Source organism: Salmo salar, chromosome 16 (genome assembly GCF_965601325.2).
Source record: "Salmo salar chromosome 16, fSalSal1, whole genome shotgun sequence".
In the NCBI taxonomy this organism is placed as follows: Eukaryota; Metazoa; Chordata; class Actinopteri; order Salmoniformes; family Salmonidae; genus Salmo; species Salmo salar.
Genome location: NC_138306.1, coordinates 11,744,994 through 11,752,775, shown reverse-complemented (window position 1 = coordinate 11,752,775; position 7,782 = coordinate 11,744,994). Strand labels below are relative to the sequence as shown.

Sequence of the window (7,782 nt, the reverse complement as noted above, 5' to 3'; positions counted from 1 at the left end):
TGTGGTTTACAAAGCATGTGACAAATAACATTTGATTTGATTTGAGACAGTCCATTCAGTAGCCTACTTCAGCCCTAGAAAGACTCTGGGATCTAGAGGGGGCAGGTTTGGTGCTGCTGGGAGACCTGATTTATAATCCTATAACTCTTACTGAAGGGCATACCTTCATTGTACTCATCATCATTATCGTCGTTCATGGCAGCGGTTTCCTCAGGGCTCTTACTCTTACTCAGATATCTCCCGCGAGAGGAGACATAGAAAAGGGTTAGGGTTCTGGCTGAGGCTAGGGTCAGGGTTGAACCGGGATGTGAACATTAAGCTAGGGTTAGGCTTGTGGTTAATGTTGGTATCCTTTCAAATAATTTAGCTCAGGTTAATTTAGCTTGCCTGGTGCAATGGAACCAATGGAATAATCCCTAAAGTGCAACTGCAAACCCTGTCCGTCTGGCAAATTCACTGCCCAAAGTATTTGAAAGACAAGTACTTTTTGAAGCCAGACGTGTTAATGTTATGGGGCCAGAGGACATGGGTGTGCTAATGGGGTCCGTGCTGCCCAGAGCCTCATCATCATTAGGGCTAATTAGCCAACGCTGCTAATAGATTAGTACCATTAACAGGAGCATGAGAAACAGAATGAGCTAAATGGATATCAATGGAATAGAGAAAATGAAATGGAAAAAAACTCAGGGTAACATACAGGATAAAATATTCCAACAAAAACATCCATAGTCAAGTGTGCACAAGTAGAGCACTGAAAGGTAATAAATAGGAGGAAATCTTTTTAATTGGCATCATTCACACTGTCCATAATAGACTGTAATTTGACAATCCAGGCTAGCAGGTTAGGAACTGGAAGTGTTCCTTTAAAGTCTATTGAAAACAGTGCTTTTAAATAAGCAGACACAGTACCTGCATGCGCATAGCAGTATCTCATCTTTCCTCTGCTGCAGCATCTTCTTTCTCTCCTCGGCTGACTTGGAGAAGCGGCAGCACCTGAGCTCAAAGTCCTCCACCTCAGGGGTCACAACCTTTGAAGTCCCGCTGGCCCCACCCACATCCTCTGGGGAGAGGTTGACCTGGGAGACTATGCGATCCACAGGCTGGAGAGGAAGAGGAACAAAGCAGACCTTTTAGGGACTATCCTGGAAGTTGCGTCTGTCCAAATGTACTGTTGAAGTCAGGCATCCCACTCAAAACATTTTATAAGTAATTTGTGATATTGGCTCATAGGATGAATTGACCCTGAATTCTGTTTTAGTACTTCCCTATGTTAATGTACCATCCAAGGAGACACATAAGCTCAGATAAGCAGACACAAACACCTTATGAAGTTAGTGAGGTGGAGATGTGGGACTGACCTGTGTGAGAAAGGGTTTGTGGTGGGAGTGGGACTGGGACTGGATTGACCTGTGTGGGGAAAGGCACCACGATGCGTCCCACCAGGAAGTTGTCAGTGGTGACCTCTACAGAGTGGGTCAGCTGCAGGTCCTGGAGCACCAGATGGTCGGGAACCCGAGGAAACATCTCCCGATCTGATGGTCCTAAAGATAGCGAGAGGGGAGAATTATAATTATTTTAATGTTTACCTCATTTTCTTCATTGGCACTGACGTGAAAGAATAGGACAGGTGAACGGTATCACAATAAGTGCACAAGGCACTGGAAGCACACAAGTCATGGATCAATGGACCATAGGAATACTGACCATGGCATTAAGCTGGGAGTTGTTGGCCGGCTGTACAATGCCCAAGACGTTGGTTGTGTGCATGACTTCCACTGAGAAATTGGGCGGCCAGCTTGCAATGCGAGAACCTTGTACGGGTGACATACATGTAAATTCAAGCCCATAGAATATTCATGAGAGGTGTACTTTCTACACTGTATTTGGATGTCTTGTGTTTAGAGAAAAGCCTGAAGAGTCGCTAACTGTTTCAGCGTAACCGCTGAGGGGATGTCTATCTGCATGTTGTATGCGTGTTACTTTCCCGCATGCTCTTAGCCCAACAGATACTATGGCCTGATGCAGAAAACAACAACAAAACTAGTAGGGACGACAGATGCAATTTATTTTCATAGGAATATTAACATTGATGAGGAAGCCAAACTGTTGATTAATGTCTCCTTTCCCAGTTAAATACATTGCATACATACGTAAATGGAGTAGTTCTGACAGCTAGGAGAGAAATTAGGATACTGGATGAGTTTTGGGGCCTCACTGTTAAAGTGGAAAAAGTGGTTGTGTTGGTTGAGGTGTGGCCGTGCCTCGGGCCCGGGGCCTCCAGGGCCCATGTTATCCTCCAGCAGGGGCTCCCTCTGCCTCTCCTCTCTCTCCCCTCTGGGCCCCCTCACTGATGTTCAGAGACATATGGCATGTGGGACACGACGTGTACTGCTCCAACCAGGAGCGCAGGCAGGAGCTGGCCACACAAAGGCATTTATATATTCTACATTTACAATACCAGTCAAAAGTTTGGACACACCTACTCATTCAAGGGTTTTTCTTTATTTTTACTATTTTCTACACTGTAAAATAATAGTGAAGACATAAAAACTATGAAATAACACATATGGAATCATGTAGTAACCAAAAAAGTGTTAAACAAATCAAAATATATTTTATATTCTTCAAAGTAGCCACCCATTGCCTTGATGACAGCTTGCACACTCCTGGCATTCTCTCAACCAGCTTCATGAGGAATACTTTTCCAACAGTCTTCAAGTAGTTCCCACATATGCTGAGCACTTGTTGGCTGCTTTTCCTTCACTCTGCAGTGCAACTCATCCCAAACCATCTCAATTGGGTTGAGGTCAGGGGATTGTGTAGGTCAGGTCATCTGATGCAGTACTCCATCCTTCGCCTTCTTGGTCAAATAGCCCTTACACAGCCTGGAGGTGTGTTTTGGATCATTGTCCTATTGAAAAACAAATGATAGTCCCACTAAGTGCAAACCAGATGGGATGGTGTATCGCTGCAGAATGCTGTGGTAGCCATGCTGGTTAAGTGTGCTTTGAATTCTAAATAAATCTCTGACAGTGTCACCCCCACACCATCACACCTTCTCCTCCATGCTTCACTTTGGGAACCACACATGCAGAGATCATCCGTTCACCTACTCTGCGTCTCACAAAGACATGGCGGTTGGAACCAAAAATCTCAAATTTGGAATCATCAGACCAAAGGAGAGATTTCCACAGGTCTAATGTCCATTGCTTGTGTTTCTTGGCCCAAGCAAGTCTCTTCTTCTTATTGGTGTCCTTTAGTAGTGTTTTTTGTTGTTGCAGCAATTCAACCATGAAGGCCTGATTCATAGTCTCCTCTGAACAGTTGATGTTGAGATGTGTCTGTTACTTAAACTCTGTGAAGCATTTATTTGGGCTGAAATTCTGAGGCTGGTAAGTCTAATGAACTTATCCTCTGCAGCAGAGGTAACTCTGGGTCTTCCTGTCCTGTGGCGTTCCTCGTGAGAGACAGTTTCATCATAGCGCTCAATGTTTTTTGCGACTGCACTTGAAGAAACTTTAAAAGTTTTTGAAATGTTCTGGATTGACTGACCTTGATGGACTGTCATTTCTCTTTTGCTTATTTGAGCTGTTCTTGCCATAATATGGACTTGGTCTTTTACCAAATCTTCTGTATACCAACCCTACAACACAACTGATTGGCTCAAACGCAATAAGAAGGGAAGAAATTCCAAAAACGTACTTTTAACAAGGCACACCTGTTAATTGAAATGCATTCCAGGTGACTACCTCATGAAGCTGGTTGAGAGAATGCCAAGAGTGTGCAAAGCTGTCATCAAGGCAAAGTGTGGCTACTTTGAAGAATCTCAAATATAAAATATATTTTGATTTGTTTTACACTTTTTTTGTTTACTACATGATTCCATATGTGTTATTTCATAGTGTTGGTGTCTTCACTGTTATTCTACAATGTAGAATATAGTAAAAAATAAAGAAAACCCTTGAATGAGTAGGTGTGTCCAAACTTTTGACTGGTACTGTATATATTGTACATTTATATAGCACTTCCACATTGGATGGTGGAGAACTCACATCATTCATTCAGTATCAGTTGATGTCCACCAGCCAAAAAATATTTGACCCAGCCATTTAAACATCAATATATACATATTCAACAGCCTTTGCAAACGAAAACAGATAGATGTTGCGTTTGTTCAAATGTGCACAGAGTGGGGGGGAAAAAGTTACAGTTTACAGACAGCTGCTCACTTGTGGAAGAGATGTCGAAACGACAGCTTGCGTTCTGTAGTCGTTGAGTCCCAGCAGATAGCACAGTCATCATTGTCGGCTACCAGCTCATTAGAGGTGGCCACAGCAAACCTGCAATCAACCAATCAGCCACATATTTAGACAAACACTTTGTCCATTTTCTTCTTAGATCACGGAAATCCATTTTCTGCTTTCATTTTGCCTTCAAATGAGCCTCAGAGCATAGATAGACACAGTATAAAAGGTGATTGAAACACGTACTGTAGGCTACACACGTACTGCCACACTCTTTGAAGACGGATAAAGCTAGCGGATTGAACAACAAACCTGGCCTCCATGTTGTGGATGACGCGGAGGTAGTTCTTGTGGCGACGGACTTCGTCAAGCAGGTAGCGTAGATCACCAGGCTGGCCATGGAGAGCCAGATGGTACTGAACAGCTGAGAGGTTGGAGGGGTAAGAAGGGGAGAGAAAGAAGACATTACGGTTACAACAAGAAGGGACCTAAAGACGAAAGGACATTAGTAACATCGCTAGTAATGCAAATACTAATAACAGATGTGACAGAACATCTGAGGATAGGGGGTTGAACTGTGGATGTGGTGCGTGAGGTCCAGCCCCAGCAGAGCCAGCTCCATCACAAAATCAGTGGAGTAGATGTATGATACCTTACTCTAGTCCCCTCATGGTTCAGGTCCCACAGGTGGATAGAGTACCTGGAGGGAGCAGGAACATGTGGTTCAGTGTGTGTGTGTGTGTGTGTGTGTGTGTGTGACCCTTTTCAGATGTACCACCAGTTGGTAATGGGTTCATACAAGATATGCATTATTTTGGTAATTGCCAGCACAATCACTTACCGGATAATGACATGTCCGGTTCTAACGGACAACAGTATTCACTGAAAGGAAACATGAGAAAACAATGAAAACAGAGAGCGTCATCAGATAAGTTCATGCTGTATACATAAAACAAAGGTAAGAGGATCCAACAGAATTTTTAAAGTCATCTCTTTATTAAAATGCATCGGGAACCACCCGGAAACCATTTTGTCATTGATAAGCACCTACATTTAAATACATTGGCTGTACATTAACATTCTATGCAGTGCATTCGGAAAGTATTCACACCCCTTCACTTTTTCCACATTTTGTTAAGTGACAGCCTTATTCTAAAATGGATTAAGTTGTCACCCCCTCAATCTACACACAATACCCTCTAATGACAAAGCAAAAACTGTTTCTAAGACATTTTTGCAAATGTATATATATATATATATATATATAAAAACGTAAATATCACATTTACAGAAGTATTCAGACCCTTTACTCAGCACTTTGTTGAAGCACCTTTGGCAGCGATTACAGCCTCGAGTTTTCTTGGGTATGACGCTACAAGCTTGGCACACCTGTATTTGGGGAGTTTCTCCCATTCTTCTGTCGTGTCTTTGGGTTACCATTAAACGGAAGATATGTTTATCAATTAGCTCCCTGTAATTATTATCACGCGATTAAACTGATTAATCGTTTAATTGTAATTAACTAGGAGATCGGGGCACCAAGGAGAATATTCAGATTACAAAGCTATAATTTTCCTAATATAACTTTCCTGTACTATAATATTATATTCTATTATAGTATAGGCCGATTATCTTCTAGTTTAATTGGTGTATTTTACCTCTAGTCCAGTCTCATTCCAAACGTCGTAAATTGTTGTATCTGCACGAACCCAGTCTTTACTAAAATCATCCATACATCAATTGTCTTAAAATCATTTATTTACTACACTAAGTAATTAACAGAAAAACACACAAACAGTCATTATCGTCACAAAGGATTGTTAGAGGAATGTGCCCTTGTGGGCTAAACAGGCAGGTCGGCCTGTTGAACAATGGGTCATAAACGGTCCGCTGAGAAGTTACACAGAGTTCATTAATATTAACAATTGACAATTGAAGGCTCACTCATTCGGGAACAATTGCAATCAATATATATTTACGCTCAGTGTGTCGTCGTTCTTTGTTGGAGAGTTCGGTTCTGTTGGAGAGTCTCTCTCTCGGTTAGAATGGATCTTTCAAAGCGACATTCATTAATGTCGTCATAGAATGGTTGTTTCGTTGGTCTTCGCGTTCGATGATATAATTTACTTAGCTGCAGACTAATAATTAATATCAAAGACTTGTTCTTATTCTGTCGGTATCAATAGTCTAAAAGTTAACCACGTGGTATGGTTCACTTTCAGTAGAGGAATTAGATGGTAGAACCTATGTGGCCACGGAGTGTAGGCCTGGTCTGGAGAAATGTAAATCAGGGGGTGTTTTATAGTGCCCATAGAACAGCTTGTCAAATGACGCCTGGTCCTGTATGGGTCCCTGGGGGCGTGCCTATGACTGAGTTAGATTTGGTTACAGAAATACAATTCTATCACATTACATCAGTACATAGCATCTCAATGTCTTACAAAAGCTTTATCCTTATTAATACATTCTATACAACCATTATGATGCTATTATATAAACAGTTTTATGGTAATATGGCTATATTGTCTCTTCTGAGTATCACAAAATTGTACCAAGCGGATCAGTTCGTAGCTGGATTCTTCACCAATCTTCCATACCTTCTCCAGAACACAAAATGTCGCTTGGCTCTCCAATTCTATGAGTTGGAAGAATTTCCTGTGTCTCTCTATGGGCCATGTGGCCAGAGACTCTCCTGGAATTTTAGAGTTTTTACGACCCTTTACACACAGGGTGGATTGGGTGAAAAAGGGAGGGGTCAACTGTCCTCCCTGTACCAAAAGAGGCCAACGTCATGACACTTCTCTGCAGATCCTGTCAAGCTCTGTCAGGTTGGATGGAGAGCGTTGCTGCCCAGCTATTTTCAGGTCACTCCAGAGATAGATAGGGTTCAAGTCCGGGATCTATTTGGGCCACTCAAGGACATTCAGAGACTTGTCCTGAAGCCACTCCTGTGTAGTCTTGGCTGTGTGCTTAGGGTCGTTGTCCTGTTGGAAGGTGAACCTTGACCCCAGTCTGGGGTCCTGAGCGCTCTGGAACAGGTTTTCATCAAGGATCTCTCTGTACTGATCTCTCTGTACTTTGCTCCATTCATCTTTGCTGAAAAACATTCCCACAGCATGATGCTGCCACCACCATGCTTCACCATAGAGATGGTGCCAGGTTTCCTGCAGATGTGACACTTGGCATTCAGTCCAAAGAGTTCAATCTTGGTTTCATCACACCAGAGAATCTTGTTTCTCATGGTCTGAGAGTCCTTTAGGTGCCTCTTGGCAAACTCCAAGCTGGTTGTCATATGCCTTTTACTGAGGAGTGGCTTCTGTCTGGCCACTCTACCATAATGGACTGATTGGTGGAGTGCTGCAGAGATGGTTGTCCTTCTGGAAGGATCTCCCATCTCCACAGAGGAACTCTGAATCTCTGTCAGAGTGACCATCGGGTTCTTGGTCACCTCCCTGACCAAGGCCCTTCTCTCCTGATTGCTCAGTTTGGTCGGGCGGCCAGCTCTAGGAGTCTTGGTGGTTCCAAACTTGGTGGTTGC

The 7,782-nt window shown here is 42.9% G+C and overlaps 1 pseudogene; it reads right to left on the bottom strand.

The window, feature by feature from the left end:
- Nucleotides 1–566: 566 nt before the first annotated feature.
- LOC106573272 (E3 ubiquitin-protein ligase AMFR-like) lies at nucleotides 567–5,117 on the bottom strand (annotated as a pseudogene).
- Between the last annotated feature and the right edge of the window lie 2,665 nt (nucleotides 5,118–7,782).